Source organism: Xenopus laevis, chromosome 5L (genome assembly GCF_017654675.1).
Source record: "Xenopus laevis strain J_2021 chromosome 5L, Xenopus_laevis_v10.1, whole genome shotgun sequence".
NCBI classification, from domain to species: Eukaryota; Metazoa; Chordata; class Amphibia; order Anura; family Pipidae; genus Xenopus; species Xenopus laevis.
In genome coordinates this window covers 44,986,544-45,003,282 of record NC_054379.1, presented here as the reverse complement: position 1 = coordinate 45,003,282, position 16,739 = coordinate 44,986,544, and the positions used below count along the sequence as shown (strand labels likewise).

At 38.0% G+C, this 16,739-nt stretch overlaps 1 protein-coding gene across 2 annotated transcripts in view; it reads right to left on the bottom strand.

Moving 5' to 3' along the window:
* Positions 1-13,275, bottom strand: part of plekhg1.L (pleckstrin homology and RhoGEF domain containing G1 L homeolog) — a 141,648-nt gene extending 128,373 nt beyond the window's left edge. For both annotated transcript variants that reach the window (XM_018262980.2, XM_018262982.2), the window contains exon 1: positions 13,003-13,275. The gene's annotated coding sequence lies outside the window, so the exon portion shown is untranslated. The remainder of the gene's footprint in view (positions 1-13,002) is intronic.
* Between the last annotated feature and the right edge of the window lie 3,464 nt (positions 13,276-16,739).

Sequence of the window (16,739 nt, the reverse complement as noted above, 5' to 3'; positions counted from 1 at the left end):
TCAACATCAATACATTATACTGAAAATATATTGCTGCTTTACAACAGGATTTATTAGGGTTGCCACCTTTTTGCTTTCATCTCTGCTAAACTTGTTCCCTGTTAATAACATTTGCATAAGGTAAATAATAACACGTGGCAGCCCTATGATCAATATAGAGCTAAAGCAGAAGCCACATTAGCTAAAGTGGCTTAATGTAGGCTACAAGCTCTTGTAGGAATGAATTATATAGTGGCTACCTAAATAAAGGTTATAAGAATAAAACAGCAAAATATGTCAAAAATACCCATAAATCCCCAAAAATGGCTATTATTCAAAATTCCCAACATTTATCAGAATTATTCTGGAATATCTATAAAGCACTACTCTGTCTTGCGCCAACAGATTCTGCAGCCAAAAAAATGCATTGTGTTGTCATCATTATTTTTTAAATATGTTAATAGTAAAAAAATGAAGCAGGAAGGGGTGGGACCCTTACTATCAGAGGGGGGTCAGCTGGTTGATGAAAACAAAATAAAAGCGCAGATTCTGAACTCATATTTTTCATCTGTCTACACAAATGAGGAACCAGAAAGTGAAGGTTTCCTTCTTAATAGTCCAAATTCTAGTAATACAACTAATGATGCATGGTTCACACATGAAGAAATTCAAAAGATACTAGAACATGTTAAGATTATCAAAGGTCTGGGGCCAGATGGTATTCATCCCAGGGTAATTAGCAAGCTTAGCTCTGTGATTGCCAAACCTCTTTACTTAATTTTTCAGGATTCATTGAGATCTGGCATAGTGCCGAGAGACTGGCGAATTGCTAATGTGGTTCCTCTATTTAAAAAAGGATCCCGTTCTCAGCCTCAAAACTATAGGCCAGTTAGTCTGACGTCAGTGGTAGATAAAGGATAAAGATACTGGACTTCATAACAAATCATAATACTATGAGTTTGTGCCAGCATGGTTTTATGCGTAATAGATCTTGCCTTTTTATGAGAAGGTAAGTAGAGACCTCGATTCTGGGATGGCAGTGGATGTGATTTACTTAGACTTTGCTAAAGCATTTCATACAGTGCCACACAAAAGATTACTGGTTAAATTAAGGAATGTTGGTCTGTAACATAGTATTTCTACCTGGATAGAGAATTGACTAAAAGATAGACTACAAAGAGTGCTGGTAAATGGAACATTTTCTAATTGAACCAGTGTTGTTAGTGGAGTACCGCAGGGCTCTGTACTAGGTCCCTTGCTTTTCAACTTGTTTATTAATGACCTGGAGGTGGGCATTGAAAGTACTGTTTCTATTTTTGCAGATGATACTAAATTGTGCAGAACTATAGGTTCCATGCAGGATGCTGCCACTTTGCAGAGTGATTTGTCTAAATTGGAAAACTGGGCAGCAAACTGGCAAATGAGGTTCAATGTTGATAAATGCAAGGTTATGCACTTTGGCAAAAATAATATAAATGCAAGTTATACACTAAATGGCAGTGTGTTGGGAGTTTCCTTAAATGAGAAGGATCTAGGGGTCTTTGTAGATAACAAGTTGTCTAATTCTGGGCAGTGTCATTCTGTGGCTACTAAAGCAAATAAAGTTCTGTTTTGCATAAAAAAGGGCATTAACTCAAGGGATGAAAACATAATTATGCCTCTTTATAGGTCCCTGGTAAGGCCGCATCTGGAGTATGCAGTGCAGTTTTGAACTCCAGTCCTTAAGAGGGATATAAATGAGCTGGAGAGAGTGCAGAGACGTTCAACTAAACTGGTTAGAGGGATGGAAGACTTAAATTATGAGGGTAGACTGTCAAGGTTGGGGTTGTTTTCTCTGGATAAAAAGCGCTTGCGAGGGGACATGATTACACTTTACAAGTACATTAGAGGACATTATAGACAAATGGCAGGGGACCTTTTTACCCATAAAGAGGATCACCGTACCAGAGGCCACCCCTTTAGACTAGAAGAAAAGAACTTTCATTTGAAGCAACGTAGGGGGTTCTTCACAGTCAGGACAGTGAGGTTGTGGAATGCACTGCCGGGTGATGTTGTGATGGCTGATTCAGTTAATGCCTTTAAGAATGGCTTGGATGATTTGGACAGACATAATATAAAAGGCTATTGTGATACTAAGCTCTATAGTTAGTATAGGTATGGGTACATAGAATTTAATTAAAAGTAGGGGTGTGTGTATGGATGCTGGGTTTTCATTTGGAGGGGTTGAACTTGATGGACTTTGTCTTTTTTCAACCCAATTTAACTATGTAACTATCTTCATTTTTTTAAGGAAAAGATCTCTGGAATGGCTTAAAAAAACGTGTTTAAAATCAGTGCGCTTGTAGAAGAAATCTTTTATTTCAAATAACAGCCAGAGTAAGGAAGGGTGAGAGCGAAGCTGACTGAATTATAAATCTCATTGGGATCCAGGACAATTATTTCTATAGGTGAGTAAGTGCAAATGGATGCCTTGAGCATTTCAACTACAAAACTAGAAAGATTTTACGAAAGAGCTGCCACGCACTATGTAAACACAGTATTAGGAGGGATTGCACTTATCTGCAGACATCTGCAGAGAAGTGCAATTCACTAAGCACCATTTATATAGTGAATAAAGTACCCCCTCTTCTTAAATATAAGGATATTATAAGCTACTGAGGCTTTCATCATGTAACTAATTTAAGGAAGTTTGGTCTGTTGCACTCAGAGGAGAATGAGTCTTTTGGGAGCTGGCAAAGAAAGAGAGACTCCAGGAATCTTTGGGTAGACTATTTGACATTTGAACTGACAGGTTGTATGTACTGCTGATCAAACCTTGGCAAGAGTGTCATTGGCTTTGTAGAGTACATGATGTATATCTCTCACATTCCAGCTGAATGGCTTATAAAATAAAACTTTTTCAGATTTCAGAATTGTGGGCAAGAGATTAAAAAGAAACCCATGAAACGTTTAGTGGTGCACACTGTAATGACTTAATTTTGTGTTCCAATTTTCCTTTACTTTATAAAGCAACATAATATAATGGTTTGGAATCCTTTCATGTTTTCATGTCTTACAAAAATTGCATTGTTTCAATTTTTGTCTTAAAAGCAGACTTTCTGTTTGACAAGTTGCTTGTTGTTGATATCTCAGGCGTGACTAACAACCTGAAAATCTGCCCAAAATGAAGCAATTACACTTCACCCAACAAGATCGTCTGTGCAAACATCCCACTCAGCCTTTGAGAAACATTTGCTCACATAGCACAACTGCAATCAAGAGCAATCTCCATAATTCATAACTTGCTTTCTCACAGGCAAACAGAAATGTTTTTGAAGAAAAGCCTTTAGTAAACATACTTTGCCATGGATTGCTTTGTTGAAATTTGCTGCCGATTAGGGTGGGATTAGTAAAATCCAGGCTTGGAGTCAGTCACCAAGTTCAAATTGTTACTAAAGCAATAAACAAAAAGAGAAATGTGGCCAAAACCTCTGGTATTCAAACATTCACATTTTAGAGTTTGTAGGCAAATGTTTGGAGGCTAGGAAGTTGAGTTCCTTGGATCCGGAAATAGTCCAACAGATGGTAGCGTTCATTCAGAATATGAGCTGGCCAGCCTCACATGTTGCGTAGGATATTTCCAGCTAATTTGTGTCCCTTACCAAAATAGCCTTATATCTTCCCCCCACGCCTCGTACAGTAAAAAAATCAATGTCAAATTTGAGATGATTGAATAGGATTAGCACTTTGCATTCCTGTGAATAAAACTCCTACATGGTTCTGCAACAGTTTTTTTATGGACATTTATAGAATAATGTATTTAGTTATAATGTTGTGGATTGTTGTAACTGTGCTCGCTATGGCTATGCAATTTTAAATGGTTTATAATTTAAGACATTTAGGGGCCGATTCACTAACTTCGAGTGAAGGATTAGAAGGTAAAAAACTTCGAATTTCTAAGTTTTTTTTGGGCTACTTCGACCATCGAATGGGCTACTTCGACCTTCGACTACGACTACAACTTCGAATCGAAGGATTCGAAGTAAAAATCGTTCGACTATTCGACCATTGATAGTCGAAGTACTGTCTCTTTAAAAAAAACTTCGACCCCCTAGTTTGCCATCTGAAAGCTACCGAAGTCAATGTTAGCCTATGGGGAAGGTCCCCATAGGCTTGGCTAACTTTTTTTGATCGAAGGATAATCCTGGATTAAAATCCTTCGAATCGTTCGATTCGAAGGATTTTATCGTTCGATCGAAGGAATTATCCTTCGATCGTTCGATCTAACTATCTACGCTAAATCCTTCGACTTTGATATTCGAAGTCGAAGGATTTTAATTCCTAGTCGAATATCGAGGGTTAATTAACCCTCAATATTCGACCCTTAGTGAATCGGCCCCTTATTGTTCTAGAAAATACAGCTGTAGATTTGGAAAACTTGTTCTATTTTCTAGTGCCATTGCTGAACTACTACAACTAGTTAAAATTAGTAGCCTGTTTAAAGGTTTGTTGTAGATATTAATCCTGTGCCAACACACTCCTGCCTATCAATACAGTTTAATCCCCATCTGACCAAGCTAAATGATTTTTGGTCAGTTTGGCCAATCTCAGATGTAGACAGATGATTAATTTGGCAAACCAGTTATTTGCAGCCTCCACTTTCTGCCTTTGACCTCTGATATTGTCTGTTGGATCATTGCAGTTTGTCCATCCATATTTGAAGCCATATATTCCACTATGAATGTAGACCAGGCTTATCAAATTAAGTGGTTACTTCAATGAGGTCTGCATTCATTTTACAATCACAATCCTTTGTGTGGAGGAAATTGACTTGTTTATGGCTTAACATGCTGCTTTTAATAGTTTCAATATATTTTTATAGGCTATAGATATTTCTATACAGTAATTATAGTCAATATCATTTGAGATCAGTGCGATACATTCACATTTCATTTCAGTTTTTATCAAAACCACCCAAAAAAATGTATCATAGCCAATAACTCAACTCTGGTAAATAGGTTGTCGCTAACATGTAACATAGAAGGACAGAGGTCTGCATTTAAGAGAAGTGATAAGGATCAAATTGTTAGAGAGTAATCCGCACGCGGCCCCCCCAAAAAAAAGTTGACAGTAGAGCTCTCATATTTATCAAAGAGTGAAGTTAGAGATCGTCACAGTCGTCTAGAGTGAAATTCCGCCACTCGCCATTAATTTATATGGGGTTTTTAAAACAGTATTTATCAATGAGTGAAAGTTCATCCTTTGATAAATATTCCTTTCAAAATCCCATAGAAAATAATGAAGAGTGGCAGAGTTTCACTCTAGCCGACTATGGCGATCTCTAACTTCACTCTTTCTTTGTTAATATAACCCCCATGTCTGCTGTTGTAGGATGTTAGTTCAGCAACAGTTGGAGATACACTATTTTTGCAGACACCTGCCCAATGGTGTATTACTGGTCTTGGTATGTTGATGAGGCTCAGGCCTCTTTTCCAGTCTTATCCATCCATCACTGTTGGTATGTAGTACAAGCAACACAAATGAGAGCTCTAATTTAAGAGTCTGAACGAGGCAATTTGTGCAAATGAAGGGACAGAACGTAGAGATTGCAAGGAATTTTTTTTCTTAGCATGCTCTCTGAGTGGCGTCAGATGTCATTTCCAGTTGCTGAGAATGATCACAGTTGCAGTGAGCTCGAGGCTAAAGTTACAGGACTTTGCCTTGATTGATATATATATTCAAAACTTAGGGGCATTTATCAATTGAATGTCTTGTTTACACTGGTAATTTTGTAGCTTCAACCTCTACACTTCTAGTGTAAAGTACGTCACATAGTATAAAGAGATCAGTTTTCCCTACAAACACATAAGCAGCAGCACATTATTTCTTATTTCTTATATCCATATAAGCCTTTATTCATAATACAGGTCTGTTATCCAGAAACATGTTGTCCAGAAAGCTGAATTATGGGAAGAACATATCCCATAGACTCCATTTTAATCAAATAAATCACATTTTAACATGTTTTCTTTTTCTCTGTAATAATAAAACAATACATTGTACTTCATTCCAACTAAGATATAATTAATCCTTATTGGAAGCAGATCCCAAGCATTGAGTGTTGAACCACGTAAAAGTGACAAACAAGAAAAGAAAGTTAAAAAAGTTGAGATTGAGAGACTGAGATTGGGGGAGGAGTAATAGAGAGAAGTAAGAGAGAAGATAATATGTTATTGTAGGAGTACTGACAGACCAAAATGGAAGATAACAGGAAAACCATGACAAGTTATTGTCAAAAAGACCAAGTGAATGGAGGGACTGGAACAGGCGAGGGTGATCAATGATTTCAGAATTACAAGAAGTGTTTTTTTGGCTTTTGCAGATACAGGTATGGGTTTTCAAGATAATGGATATTTGTGTAATTTGGATCTTCATACCTTACGTTGACTACAAAATCCTTTTTATTATTAATTATATCTTAGTTGGGATCAAGTACAAGGTACTGTTTTATTATTACAGAGAAAAAGCAAATCATTTTGAACAATTTGAATTATTTGGATAAAATGGAATCTATGGGAAACGTCCTTCCTGTAATTCTGAACTTTCTGAATACCGGGTTTTCAGATAAACCTGTAACAGCTAATTGATAAGAAACAGATTGTAGTGGTTCGAGCATGCCAATATCATAGAGAATAACAAGTGCAAAAGTGTATTTCAAAACATAAAATATGCAACATCCTTTCCACTGTAAAGTTCCAAAAATACCAGAGAAGCACAGCTAGCATTCACCTTAAATCTTATCCAACATGATGTTCAGCCTGGGCCTTTGAGGGTCATAAGGTTTCTACCTGCGATTTATAGATACCTTCTTTTCCTAATCTCATATGTTGAGTCATTCAGTTCCTGCCATTACATAATTACTTTTGCCTTTTAGAATACACTAATAATGACTGTCCATTGACCATTTTCTCCAGTGCTCTCGCTCTCTCTTTATCTCTCTGCCAAAGTAAAAACACTGGTATTGGTATAACGTTTAGCATAACTGCATGTTGGTGGTGATAGTATCATAAGTTAGTTAAAATATAAAAGTCTTATTTCTAAGAGTGAGTCTCGCCTTATCTGTTTGTCTGAATCATATAATTGATCCAACTGGTTTTTATATACAAGGACTGCAGAAATGTGAAAAGGATTAAAAAACAGACAAAGGTTAAAAAAGGGCAATCTATAATTACCGCATTAAACTGACACAAAAGAGGGCCTTTGTTTTACTGTGCAGATATTAATATTTTATTGTATTTTACATACCTTCCATCATGTGTAATGGAGCAATATAAAACCGCACTTATTAACTGATGGCTGATCATGTCATATTTATAATCGGTGCCTGTGCTGGCAGGGTAATTGTTCTATATTTATTTTAAGGAAATCAGACAATAAAGTTTTGTAGAGGGATTAGGTAATGCTTTGGAAAATCCCTCATTCATGTAATGAAAAGTACATCAGAGATATATAAAGCTCTTTATAAGAACTAAGAGACACTAACATGCGCATATCATTGAAATAGTATTTTTAAAGAGAAAATAGACCTTAATTATATGTATGGTTTATGGTTTTTCTTGTGTAGCCTGTAAAGAATGCATAGATAATCATGTGCATAGAATACTTACAATCTACATCTATTAGAGATAGGACAGGGCAAAGCTTGGCCCATAGGTAACGATTACAAAATGGCAATTTTTATCGTGAATGGTGCTTCTGATATTGCAGCTTATGTGAAAGAAATCTGCCAAGGTAAGCACTATGCCATTTAAATGCACATTTACACAGCACAAGCTATGCTTTCATACGTGCCTTTACCTTACAGTCTGGTTCCTAGGTCAGTTTCAGTAAAATCTAAAATGGTTGTAAACTGAAATTAGAACTAGTCAAGATAAGCCTTTTCCTATGTGGTACCTCTAGCCCAGCATTATATGCTTGCACAGGGGGCAAAAAAATAAAATCTCTTGGTCACTAACTGCATGACTAGTATCAAATTAAATCAAATTTGTGTAATTAAAGTACAGAACTGACAGCAGTGACATGATGGAAAGGAGCACAGTGATAAGCTGAACCACTAAGTACCATGGGGCAGTCAAAACCCCATGTCAATAATGTAAAACACTCATACATATGGAATTTAAGTGTCAAGGTGTCTTGTCTAGCCCCCAGATATATCTATTGCACTTTAGATGTAACAAAGAGCTATAAAATTACTATTAGACATGTCTTTGCAAGTTAAAGGGCCACTAAACCTTTTTTTCTTCCCTATGTATTTGTCTGTGGGAATTCTAAAAGATGCATTTATAATGATCCTGTTGCAAGACTTTGATTCCTTCTCCTTATTCCATTCTAAAATGGCATTTGCTCCTTCTCTTTTCCACACTCCTCTATATCTCTGCCATATTTGGCGGAAACAACCAAAGATTGTGCTTTTGGGTCATGGTCTTATGTTATTGGTGCCATTGCCAGAAAAGAATGATTACTCATGGCAAAGATAAGACTAGACAGCAGCTGGAACACAGCCCTTTCTTTATAGCATGTACTGTCATGAGAAAAAATGTTTTTTTTTAAACACATCAGTTAACAGTGCTGCTTCAGCAGAATTCTACGCTGAGATCCATTTCTCAAAAGAGCAAACAGATGTTTTTATATTTAATTTTGAAATCTGACATGGGGCTAGACATATTGTCAGTTTCCCAGGTGCCCCCAGTCATGTGACTTGTGCTCTGATAAACATCACTTTTTACTGCTGCACTGCAAGTTGTAATGATATCACCCCCTCCCTTTCCCCCCAGCAGCCTAACAACAGAACAATGGGAAGGTAACCAGATAGCAGCTCCCTAACCAGCAGCCTGGTAGATCTAAGGACAGCACTCAATAGTAAAATCCAGGTCCCACTGTGACACTTTCAGTTACATTGAGTAGGAGAAACAACAGCCTGTCAGAAAGAAGTTCCATCCCAAAGTGCTGGCTCTTTCTGAAAACACATGACCAGGCAAAATGATCTAAGATGGCTGCCTACACATCAATATTACAACTAAAAAAAAAACTTGCTGGTTCAGGAATGACATTTTATATGGTAGAGTGAATTATTTGCAGTTTAAACACTGTAATTTAGAAATAAAAACAACATCATACAAATCATGACAGAATCCCTTTTAACCACAAAATATCTAGCATAGGCATTCTCCTTTACTAAGAACAATACAGCAACAGACATTCAAATATAGTATCTATTTAAATTTGAACTTTAGAAATGGGCTATGCCGATGCCCTTCCTTCCATCCTGTCAATATTGGGTAGCAACAGGCAAGAAAAACATAATAATGTAGTTTAGGATCAAGCAATTTGCTTGGACAAGGTCATGCTCAGCACAGGAAAACCCCACAATGACATAGGAAGCATGCTGCAGTAGCACTGGTCCTTTTACTGTATGTTTTTGATGAAAATTAAGAACTACCTACTGTATGCTTGGCACTGTATTAATTTTAAATTAGTTATTAGAATTAGATATACATATCATTAGACTCTCTTACAGGCTATACATGAACAGTGAGCATTGTGGCCTTCATGGGTGACCAGTTCAATGTGGCCAATTTGAGGGGACCTATTAGAAAGGTCCAAGGTCATAAGTGTGACCTGTTATTTCCAGGGCCCCCCAAAATATTTATCACTATTCAGTAAAGGTCATAGTAACCCCAAATGACTTACTTGGGCCTCAGAGTGTCCATAGAGGCAAATTTATAATGGTTCTAACCAATCTATTAGTGGAATGCTCAATGCTAAAAAGATTTAATTCATGATTACCCTTAAGACGTCGAAGATGCATATGTTTCTATTCAGTCTCTAAATGAGACACAAAAGTCCATAATTTTATAAAAGGTTGTATAGTTTCTTTGCTTCTTACGCACCAATGAAAAACATCACATATATGTGTCAGATTCATTCTCAAATGCTCATAGTGTATTGATTGCTGCAAGAAACAAAAGCCCCAAATTAACAGTATAAATCCACAAACATTTTAAACCAACAGAATGGTGGTACATCTATGGGTGTAGGGTGGCAGCACAGATTTTTTTGAAAACTTTTACTTTAAAGGGGTGACATCAGTCTTGATCAACCCAACTGAACAACCTGGCTGATAGTCAGCTGACATAAGCATGTTGGGAACATCGTGTTCACATACTTCCACCGTGAGTTCCCAAAAATGTAGGTACTATATGACCTGTAAATTATACAGCTCTCATATTCTCAGAGGCTGTTTAGCCCCAGAGAAAAACAACTACTACATTAAGCTATTGTAATAAAGACCATACCTGGTGGTCCAGTGGTGTGGCGGGGACGCCCGCTGCGCCGCTCCACTTCAGCCGCCATACTTAGGGTGCGCACGCGTCTCGTTGGTTATATTGATGCGGGCGCGCTAGCACATTGGTGTGAGTTTCAAATGGGTATTTAAGGGAGCTCATTCATTCTATCATTGCCCGTTATAGGAGTTTGTTCCTGGTGCTATTCGAGCTTTGTGCTATTCTGTTTTGAACCTGTTTGATTCCTGTTGTGACCCCTGCCTGGCTTTTGACTATTCTGACCTCTGGATCCTGACCCTTGCCTATATACCGACTACCTCTTCTGCTAAATCCCTTCTGATTGATCTTCTGGTTTGACTCTTGCCTGCCTGACTTCGCTTATTTTCTGCCTGCCTCGACCCGGCCTGTCCTGACTACGATTCTGTCTTACACCTTGTACCACAACCTTCTGCCCAAAGACTTTGCTTACAGTCGTGCCCCTTCGCTTGTTTAGAACCTTTCGCCTTGCACCTCTCGTTTTAAGACCTGGCGGCATCTGAGTAGCTGAGGGCTCCTCCTGAGGCCAAAGGCAGCTGCTATGGGCAGAAGCACGAGCCGAGACCAGGGTGCTTGGCATTGGTTCTAGATTCAGGGTGCCAACCGTTAGAGCTATGCACTTGCATATATTAGGATAAATGTCAGAAAATTCTGAGTAATCGTAAAAATAGAAGGTGGACTGATGAAAATGGATAATGTAGAGCTCAACTGAAACAATGACTTCAGAATTGAGTGCTTGGGGTTTGTGTATACACCAGATCAAAAGATATATTCTGGGAAGAAGATAAACAAACACGCTATAAGTGAAGAATACAAAAATAATTTTTTTACAAATTGTTAATAAACATAACCGGTCCTACCAGTGGATACTGTAATTTCTGGAGTTACCTTCCAGTAATGGATCAATTGTAATACCTGTATTTACCAAGCTGGAAAACAGTCATAATATAAGTGATAATATATAAGCAGCAATAACATATACTGTATAAACACTACCAACCTGACATGCTCATTTATAGCCAGTGGGCAAATTTGCACCTGGGTAAAATCTGCCCAGTGTTTATAAATGACCCCAGTCTGACTTTAGAACAAAGTTAAAGCACATCTCTCTATGGATGGTAACACTTTATCGTCAATAACAGAATATTGCTGTGTCCGCCATATTTCTGCATAACAAACCAAAGTGGGTACTAATGTAAGCATTGTCTGTATATTATTCCAAAGTACTGACATGTTTCCTATACAAATGATTGCCTGACACAATATTGAATGCTTGGACCACATTCAATAAATGTAAAGGAGAATTAAACCCATCTTATAAACGTCTTATCTAGTCAGGTACAGGGAAGGAGGGCTTGGAGTCTGGTTGGTGCAGTTGGGGAAGGAGCCTGTGCAGAGTCCCTATGGTGTTTAGATGTGAAGAGCCACACTGAGTTGTGTGGTATTTAGTTCCTTCATTCCACCAAAAAATATTAAAACTGGGATTTATAAACATTGGTATTAAAGCCAAGTTTCATCACCAGCTGAAGATTCTAGTATTTACATATTAAAAGGAAGCAGTTGTTCTATGTTGGAGTTATTACCTCTTATACATATTAAATAATAATTGTCACTAAGCATATCAATTGTGCACTGTGTCAGGTACATACATACACACAAGCACAGTCATGCCAATACATATAAAGTCATAATCTTTACAGAAAGTCGGTGCAATTACATTCATTGACCATCTCACCTAATCTTTCCAAGGAGACTTGGATTACAGCATAAGTCTGGGTTGTTCCCTGCCAACCAGATAACATACCTGAAACTGAACCAATTACAGATTGCTGTCGATACAGGAAGTATATACACACTCAGCTTGATTAAGGGCTTGTTCGGGAAATAAATATTTAATATACCCTAATAAAGATTATTGTTTTGGAAATATAAAGTGAAATTGGGGAAACATAATGAACCATCTACAGAACAGGTAACTATTAACTCTGTTTCCCTGCCTTGTACAGAAGTCAGTTGAAGTGATTCACATATAAGTACATTACAAAGAAAATGATCAATATAAATATGCCGATGACACCAAAAGAGCATCACATTGCCATGCTACAAAGGACACTCCGTTTCTGCTGAATGTGCAGATTGGCTAAATGACTTTGTAGTGTGTGCACTATACTGCAGTGAAGCAAGACGAGACCTGTCAGCTCAGAGGAGTGAACTGATCACCCACTTTAGACCAAACTCAAAGGAATAACAATGCTAGTAAGTTAACAATGGCTTTAAGGATTTTTTTTTGTTAGGGATGAGAAAAAGACATCCCTACTGTCTCACATACTCTGCCATAGATGAAATCTATTCATTGATTCTTTGCACTCATTCATCAATCTCTTTGGATTCAAAGCCCTTAAGAGCAGGATTCTATCTTTCATTTGTAACAGTGAATACATTTAAGCCATCTTTATATTCACCGTTGTTGATTGTACAGAGCTTTAATGATACAAATAAGATTACTGCATGCTTGTGAAGCCTGAGCAGAGTTTTCCTTCATTGCATGCACTCTTGTAATGTGCCTGGAGCTGAATTGCTATATGAACCTGCTCTGAGCCTGGAATTTCAATTAGATATTCCCTTACATAACTGCGTTATTAAAAGTAACCAAAACAGGATTTACCTTTTCCAGTTCAACGCTTCCTCCATATAATCCACTCTTTGAGCGCAACCCCATACATGAAATGACACAATGCTGCAGAGTAAGGCAGAGTAATTGCTTATAGAATTCAGTCCAGCAAGAATGAAAAGAGAGCTTATTTCAGAAGTCTGTTTAAAAACAGCTTTCCGTGATCTCCTGTTACTAGTCTACATCCAGCCAATGCTTTTTAACACTGCAAAGAGTGCAAATAGAGTGTAACGTGCAGTCACTGTTACTGACTTGTGTCCCTCCTCTAGCCCTACCCTCTCCTTCTGCTGCAGCTGATCCACAGTGAGACCTACCCCTCCTTTTCCTTCCCCTCCACTCCCCGGCTAAGGGTTGAGTCTGTAGGATATGACTCTGGACAAATGCCAATTCCAAGCAGTCAAATTATTTCTCCAGACCTTGAAAAGCCAACCACTGTTCTGAAGTATTTCCAGCCTTCTTGAACTGTTTTTACTTTAACACCATCCACATTGTCTACGATAGACTTCTGTTGTTTTACATGCTGCCAATATTATTTTTTAATTTGCCTGATAAATTATTATAAACATGTATTTATAAGGGGGCCAACATATTCTGCAGTGCTGTACAAGAGAAAGATACACCAAACATACTGGAGATACTGGAGTTGAAGAGGGTCCTGCTGAACAAGGCTAACAATCTAAAAGGAATAGAGTGTCTATTACTATACACTCCATGTGAAATGCTTTCCGCCCTTTTAGACTGAATACACAGAGGGGCCTGCACACCTCCCCACCAAAGCTGCAACCCCCTCCACCCCTGGGCCCCCCACCAAAGCCTCAACCCCCTTCCGCCCCTTGCGTACCTTATTTTTTTACTTGTTGCAGCCACTGTTGATTTGGGGGCAGATGAAGGTGCAGCACCCACGGTGTTGAATGGGTCTGGGTCAGCAGGGCCCACGAGGGCCAGGGCCAGATGGGTTTTTTCAGGTGTCCCATGGGCCCAGTCCAACCCTGTAAACAAGGACCATAAGTATCCTGTAAATTATATCCTTATAAACAGTGCTAAGTGATGTCATCAGTTATAATTGGTGCTCAGCTGTTTCTATCACATGACTCACTCAAACTTGTGTGTTATAATATCAAATATTAGAATATAAGAAGTCACCATGAAGTTCTATAATGGAACTCCCCAATGATAATATATATTATATTTTACAGTTGGGGGTACATTATTCATTTTATAAACAGAGAACTGTATAGGTACAGAGCTCATTGATTGACAAACTACATTATGTCAACAAAGGCTTTCAGGAATTTAGAAAATCCAAAAAACATTACTTCATTAGATTGGAACAGGAAATTTTTGACTAGAACAGAAATGGCTGCCATTTAAAACTATTTTAAAGTGATACTGACACTAAAAATGTTCTTTCAAAATATTAATCTACATTAAATGTTATATATAGGCCGCCATGTTGATTGTGTTTTGCTGATAGTTCTGCCTTTATAAGTAATTGTCACTTGAAGTTCCTAAACCTGACTGTTTTGCCAACCGGACTGTCCCTTCTTAACCTGTCAGTTAGAGTATCCAAGCCACTTATACCCTAAAAGGGCCAGCAAGGTATTGTCCTTTATTAAAAAGGTTTATGTCATGATTTTTATGGTGTAGGTTTAATTTCTAAATTACACTGTTTATATTACAAATAATTCACTGTACCATATAAAATTGTATTCTCGAACCAACAAATGTTTTCAGAAAGAGCCAGCACTTCACAATAGAATTGTTTTCAGATTAGCTATTGTTTCTCCTACTGTAACTGGAGGAATCGCAGTGGGACTTGGATTTTTACTATTGAGTGCTATTCTCCTATGCACCACTAGGGAGGGGTCATGTGAGCAGTTTTAGCAATGCAGGTGTCAATACAATGCAGGCGCTGTTATCTTCTTACAGTTACATTATTCTTTTGATGGGCTGCTGGGGGTAAAGGGAGGAGGGTGATTTAATTCCAACAGTGTCACAATAAAGGGTGATGGAAGTTTATCAGAGCACAAGTGACATGACTGAGGGCACCTGTTAAACTAACATGTCTAGCCCCATGTAAGATTTCAGAACTAATTATAATATAATATTAGTGTAGGAGTCTGTTGGAGCAGCACTATTAAGTAATACACATTTTAAAAAAAAAAAAAATTCCGTGACAGAATCCCTTTAAAACGGGGAATCGATTCATAGGCACAAAAAAGTCATACTCCCGCTCTCATACTTTTAAGGCCTCATCTAGAATAAACAGTTCCATTTCATTCTCCAAACCTTAGAAAGGATATTTCTGAAATATAGATTGTTAAAGAATTGCCAGTACGTTCATGAAAGCTGTGAAAGGTCTTAATTGTGAGCTTAATTATTTAGGTTGGCTAAATTGAAAATGAAAAGGTGCTTATGGGGGGGATAGGATTACTTTGTATACATATGCAAGAGGACCGTACAATACATTTTCTGAAGCTCTATTCAACAGTAGGTCCATCTAGGAAATACAAGGCATCTAATCAAATTATAAGAAAGTAGGTTCCATCTTAAAGGAAACCTAAAGCTTAACTAAAGAAGTAGGGCATAAATGTTGTATGTTATGTATTGGGTTTCCTGTACCAGCCCAAGGTAACCATATCCCTTAAACAGTAAAGATCTGTGCATCCAAAGATCCCCCAGTAGCTGCTCATTTTATTGTCTGCTGATTCACTGCACATGCTCTGTGCGGCTGTCACTTACTGAGCTTAGGGACTGGCACACTAAATACTGAATATATATATTGTTATGTTTTTGGCAGCTGAGGATGAGTAGAGTATAACAGTGCTTTATTAGCAGAGACTCGTGCAGCCATTACACAACAGTAACTTTCACTTTTAAGCTTGTCAGGAAGAATGCATAGTATAAGTCTGGGCACAGTGACATCTACAGGCCATCTGCTGAAGACTGTAAACAGAAATGTTATTACTGTAGCTGATGTTATAAGAAACAAATGCAATTTCTGTCCATTTACTGTAATAGTCCATCAAAGTTATAGCAAATCTACAGTCTATAGGAGCATCTGCAAAAGGACCGACAATATCAATAGCATTGCTGAATCAGGGAATGGTACTGGTTTTACATCTGGTCTCAACTTAACTTTGTGTACAAAGTTCTTTGCACAGCCCAGTGAAGTGTTGCTTTGTGGTGAAATATTAGACCCTGGCTGTGTGGCAGGCACTGGTGGTGTAGTAATGAGACCATCAAATTATTCACAATGTAAAAGTCACATTTTGCAGTATTTGATTCAAATTGTACAGTCACTGGCAAGCAACCAAGCACAGGGATTGGATCCTTTCAGTAACTGACCAGTTTCAGGACAGGTGCAACAAGCAGATCTTTTGCAAAGTCTTTAATGAAAATATCCTTTGGTAGTATAGAAACAGCTGAACCTGTATCAAGCATCAGGTTAATGGAGTGCCCTTTGTCAACAGAAGCAGTACTGACACTGACAGAGCATATAAACTTTTCTGGAATAAATGTACCAGCTTTATCCACACTTAATACTATGACATTTGTAGTAGTGACTTCATGAACATCTTTAACAGAACTACGGCAGATCTTAGCAAAATGTCCTACTTTTGTGCATTTGTGGCACCATTTTGCTTTTGCAGCACATGTAACATGATTTGCAGTGTGTTGTGTTCAGAGGCGGGCCAAACAGGCCGGGCGCCCTAGGCAGCCCAGCCCGC